We start from the raw sequence: 22,086 nt of genomic DNA, 5'->3' as shown, positions 1-22,086 counted from the left end.
TTTTTTTTTTGCAATCCTAGAACAATGAAACCCTAGAATTAAAGATAAAATAAATAAAAGATAGAATCAAACCTAATTGGAAACTTTGCTCTGAATACCAAATGATGTGAACCCGCGAAATTGGAATCCTTTGAACCCACAATTAATTTGAAAAAAATAGAAATTGAAGTGCTCTGTTTAAGGGACCAGGGGCCAATGCATGCAATTTAGGAGAAACTGATCTGGGATCACGAGCACATTGTTCTAAAATCTAACAATCGAAGTAGTATATACTCGTTAAAAGTTACCAAGAATTAAAAGTTTCAAAATCTAACATATATGTAATTTTAGTTTATACCCATTGTTCAAACCATTTGGAAAATTCATCCTTGTGTCTTGCCTCTATATTCTCTACACCTTCCGTTCCTAAGTTTGTCCATATGCTCACTGTATATAAATGCAAAAGAATATTATTTTGAGAACAAAATTAATTTATAGTTAAATTTTTTTAACTAGATTTATTAGAAGCATGCAACAACATACCTGATATAGTCATCAATCTCTTGACAATAATTCAACACATACCACCAAACTTTACCCAACTCTCCATCAATTAAATCGTAAACCGTTTGTGCACCCAAGGGTCAGACATTCAGGAATAACACAAATAGCTCACGAGGAGGTGGAGCAGCAAGATCAGCATTTTGTTCTTGACGATTAAATCGTGTTTCAACACCACAAAGATATAGAGAGAAAAAAAGTCAATCATTCATCGTGTATATAGGCCTCTGCTATTGAACTCTCAACTCTGGCTTTATTCCCAATAGTGCACTTCAGTCGATCCAAATATCTTTCAACTGGATACATCCAACAGAATTGCATCGATCCACCTAACAATACCTCCAAGGGTAAATGTATTGCTAGATGGACCATTACATCAAAAAATAATGGCGGAAAGATCTGCTTGAATTTACATAGAATAGTAGCAATGTCATCTTACATTTCCCGCAACATATCTCAATATACTACTCAATTGCACAAATACTTGAGAAACATACAGAGTTCAGAAATGGTGACACATACACTAGATGTTAGCTTCCCACGAATTCCCACTGATAACAACTTCTGCAAAAATAAGTGATATTCATGACTTTTCAGTCCACTAATTTTTCCATCGTTAAGGCTCACACATCTAGCAATATTTGAAGCATAACTATCTGACAATTTCACACCTTGTAACCATTTGCAAAAGTCCATTCTCTCATCTCTCATATGTCATTGTAAAACATGCATGTGGCATGAACACCCTCTTACCTTCCACCCACAAATGTAGATTATGTTTAATTCCCATTTTCTCAAAATCTTTCCTTGTCTTGATCGTGTCCTTCGTATTTTTGTTAATGTTCATTAGTGTACCCAACATATTATCACAAATATTCTTCTCTATATGCATTACATCTAAACTATGTCGCAACATACAGGACAACCAATACAGCAAGTAAAAATAAATATTATGATTCGTCCAATTCAATTCTGCTATGCGTCGTTTTCTCTTGTTCTTTCCCTGACCTTTGCCAAAATTGTTCACTTTAACATGTACCAGTTGTTCCACTATCTCGTCCCCAGACAACTCCTTTGGTGCACTTTTGTCATCTACTCTCCCATCAAAATTAGCGCCTTCTCTTCTCCATGCATGATTTGCTGCTAGATAATGTTGATGGCCCATGAAACACATCTTCTGAGAATATTTTAACCACTCACTAGTAGTGTCTTTATTATATGTCGGACACGCTAACTTCCTTTTAGTATCCAATATAAAAGATTCCCATATGCAGAAAAGTCATTTATCGTCCACATTACCGTAGCATGCATTTGAAAAGATGTTGACGTAGATGCATCACAAATTCTTACACCTGTTTCACATAACTCTTTCTGCTCTTCAATCAACGACTGCATGAATACGTCAATGTCATTCCTAGGTGATCATGGGCCGAGGATAAGTAAAATTAGCAAAAAGTTTGGCATCTTCATGCACCTCCATGGTGGAAGATTGTATGGAATCAACACTAAGGGCTAGGTGCTATAACTTGTACTCATATTCCCAAAAGCATTGAGTCCATTGGTTGTGAGTCCCAAGTGCATGTTATACAAGCTTCATTCCCAAACTTTGGGTATTGATCATCAAAAGATTGCATGCAAGTGAGTTAGCTAGGTGCCTCATATATGTGTTATCCTTAACTCTTTTCTTCTCGTGCCACCTCATATCCTGAGCTATTTTTTTATGCATATATAGTCTTTGCAACCAAGATCTCAACGAAAAATAATGCAACCCCTTAACTGGCACATTTTTCTTACCCTTCCACCTTGAGGACATGCTTGTTTCTCGTCATTGTCCTTCTAGAACAAAACAAAATCATTCTTGCATGCATGTATGGACTTGTACTTAGACCCTAATCTCTTTGTCAATTGGTTTGCTTCATAAAATTTTTTTGGCAATGCAGACCCTTTAGGAAGCATCTCATTAAATAAGTCCAATATCATATTTATTGCTTTCATCCACATCTCACACAATGACTTAATGTGAAGCAACTATACAATAAACGAAATTTTGTTGTGTTTTATACAACCAGAATAAATCTCGGCTTTGAATCTTCCAACATTGCAGCAAAATTCTCTGAATTAGTCCCTCGGCCACTTGAGGTATCGTCATCAACCTCATCCATAAACATCTCAGCTCCAATGTCACCCTACATCTCCTCCATCTCATTCAGCTCATTAGCGTCATCCCACTCATAATCATCATTCATGTGCCCCGCATATAGTTCGGATGACAGAACAATACATCCATTGACTGTTCAAACGGCTCACCATGCAGTACCCATCGAGTATACCCCAGATCCATACCATTTATAAATATATGACTTTCAACTTCATCCAACCCAATAGCACACAAATTTTTACATCCTTAACATGGACACTTAATGTAATCATGACTATCAATAAAGCCCCGAGTAAAATCAATGAAGGTTCTTACCCCACTCACATGGGATACGTAATCCTTTACAAGTCTAACGCCTGGACGCATCTAAATTTTGTCAATTTCTAAAAACATCTATCTATTAGTATAACTTAAAATATTTCACATATATATGATGCTCCAATTCTCACTTGTTTTTTTATAAGGTAGTTGGTCCTATCCCATTCGAGATTATACTATCCATATTGCACAAATTTCATCACTCTACTACTTTTCATGTTATTAAAAATTTCAGTAACACCACCCCATAGTTCTCCAAGTATACATATTCAAAGAGACGAATTGTGATCCTACGAACAATATATGCAAAGAACAAATGGGGAAAACACCGAAACTTTATACTAAATGTGTTCAGTAGGAGTAAAAATGTGCAATAAAAATAATATAATCCCAAACTATCTACATTGAACAATTCAAGAATTAGTAGAAATCTGAATGTATACTAATTCCCAAACAGGTCGAAGGTTATTTATGTAATGTCACACAATATCTATCAAATAACACTACAAGCATATATTAATATGTTGTTTGAATTACTTATGCATTAAATATATTAGTATTATTCATACTAGCTAATTTATAAAATATTTGTTATTTATTATTTATTTGCTATCTATTAGCTATTTGTTATTTATTTATGAGTTTATATATATATATATATGTTTTAATCTTATTTGCTAGCTACTTGTTATATAAAAATTATATCTTAATTTTTATTATATATCTTAGTTACTTATTAATTGAAACCTAAGTTTAATATTTTCTTATAATATTTTTTCTTATATTATGCTTGTTTTAAAGTGTAACTACTTGTTATGTAATATAAGCTATTATTTGTAGTATAACTTAGTATAAGTTGATTTATTTTAATTACTTATACAAAATTAAGCACATATTAGTTATAATTTGTTATTATGTCTAAAATGTTTACTAATATTTATATATTTAATGGAGTCAATTATTTATTTACTCAATATTATATTTTTTCACACTAAGCATTTATTTGATCCTTACTTATTTACTTAGTATCTTATTTTAAATAACTATATTTATTTGTTCCAACTCCCTACTTATTTGTCTATTATTTTACCTATTTGATCCTTAGCAAGCTTATTCTTAAGTTGTTAGTGTCTATTAATAAGCTATATACTATATTATCCTTTGTAATCAATCTCTTTTAATTTGTTAAACATCAAAATACAATAGTATGCACAACTCACACTATACATACACAATATAGTTAATAGTATATTTATTTACTCAATAGTATGTTTTATACATGCAGAATAATCACAATATAAAAACAAATAATTACAACATATAAAAGGCAGGCCCTTCTGTACAGAAACACAGAAATCAAATATACAAAAACAATTTTATTTCAGTTTCTACCTTTATCATTCTGCTAAGCTTTTTGGTATTCTTTTCATACATTCAGTAGCATTTTCATTTGTTTTATGGTATCAGAGCTTAGGCTATGGAGGAACACAGCTCAGAAAGTCACAATCAAAACCAAAACTCAAACCCAACCAAGGACCTTGCTCATCCAAGCAGTCCATACTACATTGGCACAAATGATGGGACTGGCTCCATGCTTGTTACTCATAGCTTGGATGCTAGTAACTATTACTCATGGGCTCGATCAATGAAAAGAGCTTTGAGAATCAAAAATAAGCTTGGCTTCATTGATGGAAGTCTATGTGAGCCAACTAACCCAAATGACCCTCTCATGGAACATTGGTTGCGTTGCAATGATGTTGTAATCACTTGGATGCAAAACACCATGGCTCTTGATATCAAGTGCAGCACAGTATATGCAGAAACAACACATGAACTTTGGCTTGAGTTGGAGCAACGTTTTGCACAACAAAATGCACCTCGCATTTTTGAGATCAAACAAGCTGTAACTATGCTAATGCAAAACCAAGATGTTATAAGTGTTTACTTCTCCAAACTCAAAACTTTACTTGATGAGCTTTTGAACTATGAGATAATTCCAAGTTGCAGCTGTGGAGGCTTGAAAACTGTTGTGCAAAACCAACAAAGGGATTGGGTTATGAAATTCCTAATGGGTTTGAATGATTCCTATAAGGGAATCAAAGCTCAAATTCTCTTAATCAAACCCTTTCCTAGTCTTAATGAGGTTTATTCCATAATACAACAAGAAGAAAAAAGGAGGGAAATATCCACTGAGGGATCTGTCCATGAATCTATGGCACTGTTTACTCGAGGGAACCACAAGGAGGGTGGTAAACCAAACACTTCTACACAAAGGAGGGATCGATACTATTGCTCTTTTTGCAAAATTACAGGACATTCTCTAGAAAGATGCTTTAAGGCTAACCCAAACAAACCAGTTTGTTCTCATTGTCAAATACCAGGTCATACTGCAGATAAATGCTTTAAACTACATGGATATCCACCAACTCACAAGTTTGATGGAAGGAACAGACCCTCAGCAAATCAAGTCACTGCATCTTCAGCTTCTGCTCATGATTTGGAAAATGACAGGTCTCAAGTATCCTTAAGCCAAGAACAATATTTACAGCTTCTGACTTTGCTCAAACCAGCAGCAGGTCCCTCAGCCAACAATGTCCAAAGCATTTTTGCCTCTTCATCTTCTGATGAAAATGTCCATCAAGTTTCTGGTACACCCTCATTATGCTTTTAACTCCAAGCCTTCAAATAAATTGAATGTGCCTTGGATCATTGATACAGGGGCAACAGATCACATGATCTGTTCTCCTTCACTATTCTCATCAATCCAATCACAAACTTCTTTTTCTGTTGCTCTACCTAATGGTGATGTTGCTGCTGCTACTCACATGGGATCAGTAAAAGTCACAAATTCTTTAACCCTTCATAATGTTATTTGTGTTCCTAGTTTTACTTACAACTTAATTTCTGCCAGAAAATTAACTCAAAACCTTCATTGTTGTTTGATTTTCTTCCCCCATTTATGCTACATACAGGACCTTTCAGTTTGGAAGACGATTGGCATGGGTGAAGTGAGGCAGGGGCTGTACCACATGCTGCAAGGGGAGGTCTCTCCCTCAGCTTTCTTAGATGCCTTGAGCAAAATGAGTCCACTATCTTCTTTTTCTATTTCTGCTTCAGTCCCCAGCAATGAACAAAACTTCGATGTCTGGCACTATAGACTAGGACATTCTTCTTACTCAGTTTCTAATATAGATGGTGAAGTTCATTTTTCCAAGATTCCAAATGAAAAACCTTGCTCCATATGCCCTCTAGCCAAACTGCACAAACTACCTTTTCCTCTAAGCATACACAAAACAGAAATGTGTTTTGAACTGTTACATTGTGACATTTAGGGCCCTTGCAATGAGATTGGTAGTGATGGATCAAAATATTTCTTGACTATTGTAGATGACTTCAGTAGATGTACCTGGACTTACATGTTAAAACTAAAATCTGATGCAACCACAACACTTCAGAGTTTCTGTGCTATGATAGAAACTCAGTTTGAGACCAAAGTAAAAATTATTCGAAGTGACAATGGGGGGGAGTTTAACATGAATGATTTTTATCTCAAAAAGGGCATCATACATCAAAGGAGCTGTGTTGAAACACCTCAACAAAATGCTGTGGTGGAAAGAAAACACCAACATATTTTAAACACAGTAAGGGCATTGAGGTTTCAAAGTGGGATCCCCTTAAGATATTGGAATCATTGTATTTTGACTGCTGTGTATTTGATAAACATGATACCTTCACCTGTACTAAGCAACAAAAGTCCATATCAAATTCTCTTTGACAAAACCCCAAATTACACACACCTTAAAGTTTTTGGCTGCTTGGCTTTTGCCACCACCATTGTCAATGGAAGGCATAAATTCGACCCTAGAGCAAAAAGGTGTGTGTTCATAGGGTATCTTTTTGGAATTAAAGGATACACTTTGTTAGAACTTGAAACCAAGAAGATATTCATCTCTAGAAATGTGATTTTCTATGAAAATATTTTTCCTTACAAAGATGGGACCTTCACAAAAACTCATGAGCAACTAGACCAAAGCAATATCAGCTTCACTCAAATCCCTACCATTTTTACAGAATCTATCACAATTCCTCCAAACATTTCTCAAGAAGCAGAAGCAAATTCTCAAAATACCATATCTGAACAAGAAGTTTTTGACACCCCTCAAATCGAGTCAGAAACTAGCTCTCAAGACCTTCCCACTCATCACCATCCATCAAATATAACTCACTTGCCTAGGAGGTCAACAAGGAATCGAAGTACACCTTGCCATTTGTAGGATTTCATATGTCAGCAGGTCTCTTCTCTTCACCCATCTCAAATGTTGAACAAACAGAAAGGCAAGAGTCCATCAGGTAATTCTTACCCTCTTAGTGATAGTATTTCATATGAAAAACTTTCCAATTTACATAGAGCCTTTGTTGTTTCCATTACCTCTCAAATGGAACCTAAAACTTATCAAGAAGCAAAAGGTTCACCTGAATGGTGCACAACTATGAAAGCTGAAATAGAAGCTCTTGAACTGAATGACACTTGGGACTTGGTCAAATTACCACCTGATAAGGAAGCAATTGGGTGTAAATGGGTATATAAAGTTAAGTATAAAGCTGATGGGAGTGTGGAGAGATATAAGGCAAGGTTGGTAGCAAAGGGATATACCCAACAAGAAGGACTAGACTACCATGAAACTTTTTCACCAGTGGCTAAACTTGTCACTGTCAGAACACTTCTAGCTGTAGCAGCAATAAAGGGATCAGGACTTTTCCAATTTGATGTAAACAATGCATTTTTGCATGGTGACTTAGATGAGGAAGTCTACATGGAACTTCCTCCTGGGTACTGTAATGCAGATAGCAAGAAGGTGTGCAAGTTGAACAAAAGTCTATATGGACTAAAACAAGCATCACGGCAGTGGTACTCTAAGCTCTCAAATTTCATTACTGAGCAAGGATTCACTCAATCTAAAGCTGATTACAGCTTGTTCACCAAAAGGACTAAGGATTCATTCACAGCCATATTGGTATATGTGGATGATATCATAGTGGCTGGTGATTGCATTAAAAGTATCAACCACCTCAAGACTTCCCTTCATGAAAAATTCAGAATCAAGGACCTAGGCAAGTTGAAATACTTCCTAGGAATTGAGGTGGCCAGGACCGAGGATGGGATTCATGTATGCCAGAGAAAGTATGCTCTGGATATTCTAAATGATTTAGGAACCATTGGATCTACACTTGCTAGGATCCCTATGGAACAAAACATCAAGTTAAGCAAGGAGGAAGGGGAGTTACTTCCAGAACCAACAATGTATAGAAGGTTAGTTGGTCGATTACTATACTTGACAATAACTAGGCCTGATCTTTCATATGCAGTCCAGTTATTAAGCCAATTCATGGATAGCCCTCGGGTCCCACATCTACATGCAGCACACAAGATCTTAAGGTACATCAAGAGGGCACCAGGCCAAGGGTTATTCTATCCAAGAAACTCAAAACTACAGCTACATGGATATAGTGACTCGGACTGGGGAACTTGTCCTGATAGCAGGAGGTCTGTGACAGGCTATTGTGTGCTAATTGGTGAATCACTAGTGTCTTGGAAATCCAAGAAACAGCATGTTGTTTCTAGGTCCTCATCAGAGGCAGAGTATAGGGCCATGGCCAATGTGTGCTGTGAATTGACATGGATGAAATACTTATTTAAGGACTTGCATATTGAACATTCTCAAGTAGCTTTCCTATACTATGATAACAAATCAGCTTTGTATATAGCCACCAATCCTGTATTTCATGAGAGGACCAAGCATATAGAGCTTGACTGCCACTTAATTCGAGACAAGATACAAGAAGGGAGCATCATCACTGAACATGTACCCAGCAAATCACAAGTGACAGACATACTAACCAAGGCTTTGGACTCTCAAACCTTTTACTCTTGTATGTCCAAAATGGGAGTAGCAGATATCTACTCTCCACCTTGCGGGGGGCTGTTGAAGATCAATGAAGCTGCTGAGGTGGAGAACCAGGAAGCACAATCACCTTCACCTGCATCACCATTGGATGGCAGGTCAGCAAAGAAAGGGAAGCAGTCGTGTAAAGAAATGGGAGAACAATTCTGAGGAATAAAGCTCTGTCCTATGTGCAGGCCACCTCCAGACCATGTTATTTTTGTTTGTATTACATTTCCACTTCTGTAAAAGCAATGTGTGCAGGGTAGTGGTAGAATGTACGAATTGCAGATTTTTGTATGCTAGTGACACATATGTAAGTATATATAAAAGGCAGGCCCTTCTGTACAGAAACACAGAAATCAAATATACAAAAACAATTTTATTTCAGTTTCTACCTTTATCATTCTGCTAAGCTTTTTGGTATTCTTTTCATACATTCAATAGCATTTTCATTTGTTTTATATATCAGCTATAGTAGGACACTCCCACAAAGCATGAATAACAATTTCCTCTTCCTGAAAACATATTGGACATAGAGAGCTCTCCACTAAACACCTCTTAGTAGGCAATATATCATTGAGAGCTTTCCCCACTAGTTGTTTAACCTTGACTACAGTAGATAAACTCCATACTTTCCTCCAAATCTTATCATTGTGCCCTCCACCAAATGATTCCTCCTTCATTGCTCTCTATACACGTGTCCACATTTGAATGTCAATGTTTAATGTTTGAATGTCAACGACATTTCTATTTACGTTCAAACGTCAACAATGGTTTTTATTAACGTTTGAATGTTACTAGTATGAACATTTGAATGTTAAGTGTATATAAACAGTACCCCAATGGCTTTCCATACCATTTCTCATTTTTTTTTCTCAAAAATGTCACAAATGCTCCACCACTCAAACCACCACAACCGTCATAAAAAGGTTAGGCATCCCTCTATTAACTATTTATGTGTTTTTATTTTTAATTTAGATTTATTTGGGGTTAAAAGCCAAAACCCATGTGGCCAAATTTTTTCCTTGATTTTTCGGCCACCGCAGGTTACTATGTGGGGGATGAAACTTTTTCAAGAAGATTTTCCAAGATGGCCAAATTCATGGACCTTGGTGGGCCTCAACCAAGTAGGCTTCAACCTGGGGTTTAAAGGGGCTTTGATTAGGGTTTGAGAAGCTATCAAACCCAAATCTAATTTTTTATGGTCCAATCAAAATCTCAAGGTTTAAAAGGTTAGATAATAATGTTATAACAAAGATTTGATGAATTAATAGCGTGTGAAAGTGATTTAATCAAGTGATCAAATGCTAGAAATCGGAGAAAAAAAGGGTTTGGAGGGGTTTGGGGAAATCGGTTTCAATTTCAACCAAGCTTTTGGGGTTTCAATTGGATTCCAACTATTAGGGTTGAAACCTTCTTTGGTCTGACACAATTTGGTTGATTAGACGAAAAAATAAAGTTTTGCTTAGGTGATATGATCTCACATCTTGATTCCATCACAATCCATCTCATTGTTCCTTTTATTGGCAAGTATCCAAAACTATTCACCAAGTGTGGCTAAACTCTTGCCAAGTGTCCAAATAAAATTTCTTTAACCTAATTTGGATATTGCACACTGTGATTTTGAAAACACTACGCTAGGTGCTACTATTGAAGTTACCATTCACTCAGGGAATATGAAAAATAAACTTTACACTAAAAAATCCTAAATATTTGCACAAACCTACTTTTCAATTCGTTTATAAAAATTCAACCCTGAAATGCCTCAAAAAAAAAATGAAAACAAAAACAAAAACAAAACGAGTTTTCGAACAAGCGTATCGTCCAAAAACTGAAGATGAGATTAGTAGACCATAAAATCCTAAATAATCAACTGAGTCTAATGACGTAGACCTTAATGCATTATGACACTTCTAACTATTTCAAATATATAAAATTGTATTTCAGGTACCATAGTTATGCTGACAAACTAAAACCTATGCGATTAGTCAATTTATGAAAACTTACGGAGATTTCACAAGGTTCCTAAAGCCTATAGAAATTGTACATTAAATTTCTAGCGGGTTGTTACAATGACGGTTTGGAGATTGTCACAATTGTCAAACCATCACTAAAAATCATTTTTGTTGTAGTGAAAATCACTTCCATGTGGTCTAGTTAACATGTTTCCTAACTCAATACCAATTACATTTGTATGAAACAAAGAAAATGAAAGCAAAAAGACACCATTGGGCCACTAGAAGTAGATGGCAAGATGAAGCTTTGCACAATTAATGGAAAAGAAAAAGCAAATACAAAAAGAAAGAAAACGATGAAGACAAGAAACAAGCCACTAACGCTTTGATTACGGAAACGCATTGCTGTTTTAAATAATATTAATACTACCATTGAAGAAAATACAAGTTCGATTAAATAAGTAAAGAGTGCTTTCAAGTCAATTTACAGCCCATTTTTCTTCTTTCACGTGGACACGCTTTTCGATGAAATTACACCATCCTTCAACATTATTTAAATAATAAAATTTAATTTGAATGATTTAAATTTTTAAATTTATCTTAATTATATCATATAAGTACTTTACCACACATGCTACCTTTACGGACTTATAAATAAAAGTTTTCTGGTCTAGGATTCAATGTATTGCCAAATTCCTTTTTTCTATGTACTTATCATGGGTGATAGAATATATATGAAAAATGTTGTCAATCATCTATTTTTATTATTATCTTTTTTATCTTCTCAATATTTAGTAACTAGAAATGATTCATTTAATATTATATTAAAAAATGTTGACAAGAAGATAAATAAAAGTTCTCAAGAATAAAAAAAAAAATTAATGAAATGAAACAAAAAAAGATCTTTCTTTGAGCGATTTATTATTTGCATATTAGATCTCAATAATAAGAAAATTAATAGAAAGCATAAAAATAGTTTTTTTTTTTTTTATTATTTTTCTAAACAAGGAAAATGTAATTTCATTCATAATAATCAAATTATAACAAAAGAGTAATACATGAGGGAGCCTCATCCGTGTCTACAATCACTTCTGAAATAGAAAGAGAGATCGCATCTCCAACTAGTGTGTGAGCCACTATGTTACATATCTTGCTAACATGTTGGACAGACCCGTGAACAAAAGATTATAACAAAACTTTAGTATCACTAACAAAAAGGCCTACTTCTAAACATGACTCAACTTCCCTTTGAACAACTTTTACAACTTGAAGTGAATCACCTTCCAATATAATACTAGTGAGACCTAGTTGCAGACCAAATCTGACTACCTCAACTGCACTAGTAGCTTCTGCCAACAAAGAGTTAGGGAACAATGTCAACTTGTAGCTTATTGCAATACACACCAATCTCTTCTCATCCCTCACAATGACGCTGATTACGCCAAAAGAATAACGCGGTAGTTGTAGCACAGATTTGGAGTGTCAATTCCACAGGGAGACAAATTAAAAGAATAGCAAGAGGAACAAAGAAACTAAAGAAAAAATATTAAATAAGTAATAGAGAACAAAGATTAATTTTAAATGTAAATTCAAGTGAAGCAAAGTGATTAACAGAAAAAGTACTCAAATTTGACAAACAGTAGAGGGTCGGGAATCCCTTGCACAAATCTGGTATTTTAATTATTCTTAATTCATTGGATAACTCAATTCCTAATCGGAAGGTATAGATTTATAAACCAGACTTAAATCAAATGTAACCCTTTGAAAAAACATTCACCACTTTTAAAAAACGTGAATTACTACCCCTATTGATAAAATCCAATGACGACAATATACTCAGGAAGCGATATTGCAACAAAAAACTAAATCAATACAGATAAATAATTGATCCAAACATAATCAAAGAACTAATCCATTCAATAGAAAAAGCATGACTGGATCCATAAACACAATAAATTCTATGATTATTCGGAAAAGAAAACATCAACGATGAATTGAGAATGATAAAACAAAAGAGTTTTAGCAATTGAAAATCAAATACATGAATTAACAATAAATTAGAAATACCATCTAATGTGCAAGTTCATCCCTAACCCTACTTGAGAATTTAGTTACCCATAAATATAATGGACAACAAAAATCTCTAGAGAAAACTGAAGCGAACGGTGGCCATGGAAGTGATTTTCTCCTCTCTTCAGATCTACCTCTTGTGCCTCTTCCCCCCCTCCATTTCGTGCTAATGATACACTTATATAGGGTAAGAAAGAAACCCTAATGTCCTCTTGATTTCCACATAAAAAAATTGCCTAAATTTTAGGACTTATCTTGGCAGCCACGTACAGCCTTCAGGAGTTCGAATTTGGAAATCCTTATTAGAGACAAAATTATAGCCCTTTAAGATAGCTTTTCAATGCATGAAGAATCGCATCAATCCGATATATGAGTAAAAAGATATAGTCAAAACACTAAAGTATATCCAGACTGTCTCCTAGCGAATTTCGGACTTGGATTTTTTGTGGTTTTATTTTGTGATTTTTTTCTTTTTCTTCTCTTCCAAATTGCTCTCAAACCCCATGAATGTCCTCCTTTGAATTTGACTGGGCTTGACTTGCTCTTTTATAAACTCTAAAATTAGACATAAAAAAACTACTTAGGAGTATCCCAACGTAAATAGAAATTCAATTTAAGAATACACATTAATTCCTATGATTTCTATTCACATTTTAGTATTTTAGTCCAATAATAGGGTATATAGAGTACACTTTCGCACACCTATCACACCCCCCAACTTACTCCTTGCTAGTCCCTAGCAATTTTCATGTCAAAACAACGAAAAAGACCAAAGAAAATCATACATAAAGGCCATCAAGTCACACTTTCCAGATTCACATATCAAAACAATCTAAGGAATCCAATAACCCATCAAGATCAATCCACCTATAGCAATCCACAGAGTGTGTGTGTGTTCTCCAAGCCATAACCATCGTACCACTAACCTTGACACATGCAACATCAAGAACATCTTAAGCAAAAGATTCGACTCCATAACTCACGGGTATAATAGTGTTTCGTGTAAGGGCTCTCTCTATGGAGTTGACAATGGGTGTATATACACTCTTATGGAAAATTAGGCAATTATGTACAAGCAACAAGCAAACATTGATCTTATGATAGGAACACTAACAAATGAGACTTCCATCAATCTTTCCAACAGCTTATTTAGGATCAGAATGGTCAATACAAAAGATTGTAATGTGGCTTGGTTTTGGGGTTATATGAAAAAAAAGGATGAAAGGGATTCAAAAACTTCCAAGTACATACAAATGGAATTTTATTAAATATCTCAATAGACCACATTTCTCACTTAATATACTCTCCAACTTTTCAGATCATCAAATAATAATGCTTTTCCTTTTTCTCCCTTTTTTTTTTCAACAATTTGATGGACAAACACATGCCACTTTTGTATTCTTTCCATCTATACCAACTTCTTTTTTTTTCTTTTCTTTTTTTTTTTTTTTGGAGCTCACTCAATTGAACACTTTGTAACTTGTACTCTTTTCTTTTTTTCCGTCGTCTTCTTCTTCTCTTTTTTTTTTTTTAATTGAAAATGATAAAATTAAAGAAAGAAAATACAAATTCCACACCTAGTATACACTTGGAAGTAAAAATGGTAAGAAAATCTGTGTATAGGTTATACTCCAATGTGGAGAGGTATGGATGATATGGGCATATGAAAAGAAAAAGCTACAAATGTTTTATTGGCTCAAAGTTGGCTACTAGGGGCCTATGATGGAAATGATAGCTTGAAAGACTCAAACGTTAATCCTAAGTTGACCTTCGTCATATCCCAAGTATATCCACCATTGTACCGCAAACCATATAATGATATTCTCAAAAGAAGTGCCCAATTCAACAGATCAATGAACGCTTATCACAATTTACTGCATTTGTATGCTCTCAATCCTCTCCAAACTCACATGAATACTTAAGCAAAAGAGTTCTCTAGCTACATGTGTCAAACCACCATCTTACCACAAAACTTGGATAAGTGCATTAAGAATTCTGTGAATGTTTCAGCAAAAAATGATTTGGTGGGTTTGGTGAATTCACGAAGATGGCTATGAATGAGAATGAGTACACATGTGAAAATGATGCACGTGTGATGCAAATTAAAAAAAAAATTGACACATGAAAATATGCCACAGAGTTCCAACAAGCATTTTAAAAACTGAATTTGCACCACCACCCCCCAACTTAAATGAAACATTGTCCTTAATGTTTAAGAATCAAAATTGAATGGGGAGTAACTGAAAATGGTAGAATACACCTGATGAGTGACGTGGGTAGCTCCCTAAACACCAAAGATGGTAATCTGAAATGACGAAATGAAACTATCATGTAATCAAAAACAAAGAAAACAACAGCAAACAAAAAGGAAAAGAAAGAAAATAAGAAAAAACAAAAACAAAACAAAGCAAAACAAAATAAATAAAGAAACACATACCTTGGTGGTGTGGTCAAGGTTGATAGACTGGATCCACAAGTGGAATGTCTTCCACTTCCGGAACTTGCCTATCAATTAATATTTTAAGGCGTTGACCATTTACTTTAAAGATCCGACCATCCTTAAGATCTTCTATTTCTACCGCCCCATTTACAAAAACATTTTTCACTAGGAATGGGTCAGTGCACCTAAACCGAAGTTTTCCTTTGTGCTTGTGAGATCCAAAATCATATAAGCATATTCGGTCATTAGGTTTAAACCTCTTCCTAAGAATATTTTTATCATGAAACGCTTTCATTTTAACCTTATAGACTTTAGACTTAGGCAAAGATTTCAATTTAACTCTCGGTGCTTTCATACTTACAGGAATCTGTTTTCCACATTTCTTAGGCAACTCCTCAAATTTCTGTTGCCAAACCTGTGTGCCATAATCCTGAGTTTCATCAAAAACAGCACAAATATCAATAACATAAGATGAATCACTAACAGATGTATTAAACTCAGAATTCACAAGGGAATATTCAAGAGGATCAAAATCATGAGTTGTGTGAACTCCCTTGTCTATGAGTGCATCAATCATATACGTTTGGGGGCACTCGTCATCTGTTGGCTGCTTCTCAATATGGAAAATGTTAACCTCCATGGTCATGTTTCCAAAAGATAACTTCATCAACCCATTCCTGCAATTTATAAGTGCATTAGCCGTAGCAAGGAAAGGTCTACCTAATATGAGAGGAACTTTAGAGTTAGACTCAACAACTGATTGAGTGTCCAAAATTAAGAAATCAACAGGATAATAAAACTTGTCAATTTGGATCAAAACATCCTCAACTATCCCTCTCAGTTTCTTAACTGAACGATCAGCCAACTGAAGCACGACAGAAGTAGGCTTAATTTCACCCAAACCAAGCTGCAAATAAATGGAATAAGGCATCAAATTAACACTAGCTCTTAGATCTAGCAAGGCTTGCCCAAACTCATGATTCCCAATATTACATGCAATGGTTGGACAACCAGGATCCTTGTACTTAGGAGGAATTCGCTGCTCAATTAGAGCACTAACTTGCTCTGTCAGAAATGCTGTATTCTTAACATGGTGCTTCCTCTTAACTGTACACAAATCTTTAAGAACTTTTGCATAAGTGGGAACTTGTTTAATAACATGCAAAAGAGGAAGGTTAATCTTTACCTGCCTGAGGTTCTCCAAGATTTCATTACTAGGATCCAAAGTTCGCATACCAGATTTTAAAGCTTGAGGAAATGGTACCTTAACTGGATTCTTGATTATCTCGGCATCCTTGGGGAACTCGGTGCTATCATTGCTTTGTTCCTCTTCAACATCCTCTTGCTTATCAGGTGTTGGGATGTGTAAGGACTTACCACTTCTTGTCATAATGACATTCACTTCTTTTAAATTTTTTTGTGCCATATGCTGACCTTGGGGTGCGGATTGAGCTTGAGAAGGAAACTTGCCACGCTCATTCACACTCAAGGAGCTCATTATCTTGGATATATGACTCTTTATCTCTTTATTTTCTTCAACAACCTGCATAATCAAAGATTCAAACTTTTGATTAGTTTTACTATGTGCCTCAATAAAAGTATGCAAAGTGTCTTCTAAAGGACTCCTAGAAGATGAAGGTGCCTGATATGGTGCAGGATATGATCTAGGGGGTTGTGCAGGCGGTTGGTTTTCAGACTTCCAGCTAAAATTGGGGTGATTACGCCACCCAGGATTGTAGGTATCAGAGAAAGGTGCAACAGGCTTCATGTACATACCTAAGGCATTACATTGTTCCTCATACATCCCTCTCATCTCAGCAAATGTGGGACACTCTTGGGCAAGGTGATCTACCCCACCACACACAAAACATCGTCCAAAAGACTCTGCATGATTAGCCACGTGTGTTGGCTTTAAGTCCTTAGTCTTCAAAGCCTCTAGCTCCCTAGTGAGCATCTCAACCTTAGCCTTTAGGTTATCTTCTTCCCTGAGATGGTAAATTCCACCACCATTTAGGTTTCCTGCAGGTCGTGACCTATTTGTACTCTCAGTTGCACTAGGTCCAGTCCAAGTGTGAGCTTTTTTAGCAAGCTCATTGAGGTATTCTATGGCCTCATCAGGATCTTTCTGTAAGAACTCACCATTACACATCATCTCCACAAATTGACGCTCTCTAGGTGTAAGTCCCTCATAAAAATAGCTCACTAAGCACCAATTCTCATACTCATGGTGAGGACACATACTCAATAGCTCCTTAAATCTCTCCCAAGACTGATACAAAGTCTCACTGCCCTTTTGTACAAAGGTGGAGATTTGCCTTTTTAAAGCATTGGTCTTATGTTGGGGAAAGTATTTATTAAAGAAGACCTGAGTCATCTCATTCCATGACCCAATAGATCGTGGTCTCAATGAGTATAGCCAACTCTTAGCTCTATCCTTCAAAGAGAAAGGAAAGAACTCAAGTCTCACAATGTCATCAGTTGCATTTTGACTATGAAAAGTCGCAACTACTTCCTCAAACTCCCTATCGTGCACATATGGATTTTCATTTTCCAAGCCATGAAAAGTAGGGAGTAACTGTATCATCCCTGTTTTAAAATCCAATTGGCGAATATTAGCTGGAAACATGATGCATGATGGTGTGGCTATGCGTGTAGGGTGGAGATAATCCTGAAGGGTCCTAGTGAATTGATCTTCGTGTTCACTCATTTTCTCAAAATTAGAAGAATTATCAAACAAATGATTAGAAAAATTAAACTCTGATTCTAACACAGGTCTACAAGCAAACCGACCCAAGGCGTCTCTCTACCTGTGCATGCAAGGTAGAGAAAAATGCAACACTAAAAAAAAACTATAAAAAGAAAAAGAAAATAAAAAAAAGATGTAGCAAGCTAAAATAGGGAACGAAGTTACTGCCTTTACAAACTGTTGAAAAGAAAAACTATCTCACAATTCTTCTACCGTCTCCCCGGCAACGGCGCCAAAATTTGATTACGCCCAAAGAATAACGCGGTAGTTGTAGCACAGCTTTGAGGTGTCGATTCCACAGGGAGACAAATTAAAAGAATAGCAAGAGGAACAAAAAAACTAAAGAAAAAATATTAAATAAGTAATAGAGAACAAAGATTAATTTTAAATGTAAATTTAAGTGAAGCAAAGTGATTAACAGAAAAAGTACTCAAATTTGACAAACAGTAGAGGGTCGGGAATCCCTTGCATAAATCTGGTATTTTAATTATTCTTAATTCATTGGATAACTCAATTCCTAATCGGAAGGTATAAATTTATAAATCAGACTTAAATCAAATGTAACCCTTTGAAAAAACATTCACCACTTTTAAAAAACGTGAATTACTACCCCTATTGATAAAATCCAATGATGACAATATACTCAGGAAGTGATATTGCAGCAAAAAACTAAATCAATATAGATAAATAATTGATCCAAACATAATCAAAGAACTAATTCATTCAATAGAAAAAGCATGACTGAATCCATAAACACAATAAATTCTATGATTATTCGGAAAAGAAAACATCAACGATGAATTAAGAATGATAAAACAAAAGAGTTTTAGCAATTGAAAATCAAATACATGAATTAACAATAAATTAGAAATACCATCTAATGTGCAAGTTCATCCCTAACCCTACTTGAGAATTTAGTTACCCATAAATATAATGGACAACAAAAATCTCTAGAGAAAACTGAAGCGAATGGTGGTCATGGAAGTGATTTTCTCCTCTCTTCAGATCTACCTCTTGTGCCTCTTCCCCCCCTCCATTTCGTGCTAATGATATACTTATATAGGGTAAGAAAGAAACCCTAATGTCCTCTTGATTTCCGCATAAAAAAATCGCCTAAAGTTTAGGACTTATCTTGGCAGCCATGTACAGCCTTCAGGAATTCGAATTTGGAAATCCTTATTAGAGACAAAGTTATAGCCCTTTAAGATAGCTTTCCAACGCATCAAGAATCGCATCAATACGATATATGACTAAAAAGATACAGTCAAAACACTAAAGTATATCCAGACTATCTCCTAGTGAATTTCGTACTTGGACTTCTTGTGGTTTCATTTTGTGATTTTTTTCTTTTTCTTCTCTTCCAAATTGCTCTCAAACCCCATGAATGTCCTCCTTTGAATTTGACTGGGCTTGACTTGCTCTTTTATAAACTCTAAAATTAGACATAAAAAAACTGCTTAGGAGTATCCCAACGTAAATAGAAATTCAATTTAAGAATACACATTAATTCCTATGATTTCTATTCACATTTTAGGATTTTAGTCCAATAATAGGGTATATAGAGTGCACTTTCGCACACTCATCACACCCCCCAACTTACTCCTTGCTAGTCTCTAGCAATTTTCATGTCAAAACAACGAAAGAGACCAAAGAAAATCACACATAAAGGCCATCAAGTCACACTTTCCAGATTCACATATCAAAACAATCTAAGGAATCCAATAACCCATCAAGATCAATCTACCTATAGCAATCCACAGAGTGTGTGTGTGTTCTCCAAGCCATAACCATCGTACCACTAACCTTGACACATGCAACATCAAGAACATTTTAAGCAAAAGGTTCGACTCCATAACTCACGGGTATAATAGTGTTTCATGTAAGGGCTCTCTCTATGGAGTTGACAATGGGTGTATATACACTCTCATGGAAACTTAGGCAATTATGTACAAGCAACAAGCAAACATTGATCTTATGATAGGAACACTAACAAATGAGACTTCCATCAATCTTTCCAACAGCTTATTTAGGATCAGAATGGTCAATACAAAAGGTTGTAATGTGGCTTGGTTTTGGGGTTATATGAAAAAAAAGGATGAAAGGGATTCAAAAACTTCCAAGTACATACAAATGGAATTTTATTAAATATCTCAATAGACCACACTTCTCACTTAATATACTCTCCAACTTTTCAGATAATCCAATAATAGGGTATATAGAGTGCACTTTCGCACACTCATCAGACGCCAATTCCCACATGACTATTAACCTTATCCCTCGTTGCATCCCAATTGATCTTGAAAAAGTCCTGGAGGGGAGGGATCCACCTGTCAACTACTATGTTGCTAGTGTTTTGTTGTTGTTGGGTTCGAGGTTCCTTCATCCACAATTGATCTTCCTTTGCCTGCTGCACTATCATATTAGGAGCTTTAAATTCATTTTGGAACACCAACATATTTTTTCTGTACCAAGTCCCCTTAGAGACCATTGCAATTTCCTCCGTTAGTTCTATCTCTGAACAGCTACATAAGTTCTTAGTCACATCCAAAAATAAAACCTCTGAGTGAGAGTCTTTCTGTAACTATATTGAAAATTGGCTTCAAATATCCTAGGAAGTAGGATAGATCCATATTGCATGAGTAATTGATTCCATGCTCCCAATGCAAATAGGACGAAAAGGCTCCTCCATCACTTTCCTCTTGCACAAATTCAGCAAAGTAGGTAAACCTTCCTTGCAAGCTCTTCAGAAAAAAATCTTTGTTGTAGGTGATATCTTCATCTTCCATATGGTAGATGAAACCTGTGAATTAAAAACCAGTATTGCTTGATGGTTGTCCCTTCAATTGCTCCATAAGTTTAGAGTGTAGGTGATAAGCACTCCTCACTGTGAATTTCCCATCAGCAAATCCTTTCCATACCATTCTGTCAGATCTGTTATAGCTTCTAAAGGACATTCTTTTCATAGCTTCAATTTCTTTTGGTTAAAAAATCCCATCAATAAGTGACACTTTCCAATACTCAGTATCAGAGTCAACCAGCTCCAACACTTTAGCATCATCTTCTAGAACTTTGACATGACTTTGGATCTTATGGTTGTAAGAATTAGGGAACCAATGATCCTTCCATATTTGAACAACTCTTTCATTCCCAATTCTCCACCAAGTACCTTCTTCCAAAAGAGGTCTAGCAGCCATAATACTTCTCTATATGTAAGACAAATTGCTCCTCATTTTGGCCTCCATAAAGCTACCCTTAGGAAAATATTTCCATTTCAACACCTGAGAAGCAAGAGAATTAGGGAACTGTAGTTGTCTCCATCCTTGCTTGGCAAACATAGCCATGTTAAAGCTCCTTAAATCCCTGAATCCTATCCCTCCCTTTGTCTTTGGTTTTCCCATTGAATTCTAAGAAATCTAGTGTATCCTCCTCTCTTGCTATTGATGGCGCCACCAATAATTCTAAATCACTTTGTTGATGCTCTTAAGTAAACTACAAGGTAGCTTAAAAACTCCCGTACTAAAGGTAGGTAAAGCTTGAACCACAGCTTTAATGAAAATTTCATTGCCTGCAATGGATAGAGTTTTTACTTTATTGCTGCTAAGGTTGCTTCTAACCTTTTCTAGAATGCACTTGAATGAGTTGACCCATGACCTGCCAACCATTGTAGGTAAACTAAGGTATCTCTCATACTGCACAGAAGATCTTACCCCTGCAATGCTAAGTATTAGATCTTGGGCATGACTTAGGGTGTTCCTCCTGACTTGTGCTAATGTCTTTTCCTTATTCAACTTCTGACTAGAGGCCCTTTCATATAGGTTAAGAATGTGGATCAGTCTGCTCCATTCAAGTACATTAGCTTTGCAAAACAATAAGCTATCGTCTGTAAAGAAAATGTGAGTAATACTGAATTTACC

The 22,086-nt window shown here is 35.5% G+C and overlaps 1 non-coding gene across 1 annotated transcript; it reads left to right on the top strand.

The window, feature by feature from the left end:
• Positions 1–17,645: 17,645 nt before the first annotated feature.
• On the top strand, positions 17,646–17,753 carry LOC122299950. Its single transcript, XR_006239802.1, has one exon. It is a non-coding gene; the product is annotated as a small nucleolar RNA R71 (small nucleolar RNA).
• The last annotated feature ends 4,333 nt before the right edge of the window (positions 17,754–22,086 follow it).

The sequence above is a fragment of the Carya illinoinensis genome, chromosome 16, assembly GCF_018687715.1.
Source record: "Carya illinoinensis cultivar Pawnee chromosome 16, C.illinoinensisPawnee_v1, whole genome shotgun sequence".
Taxonomy (NCBI): Eukaryota; Viridiplantae; Streptophyta; class Magnoliopsida; order Fagales; family Juglandaceae; genus Carya; species Carya illinoinensis.
Note: the sequence above shows the minus strand (reverse complement) of the source record. Positions and strands in the feature narration are given on the sequence as shown.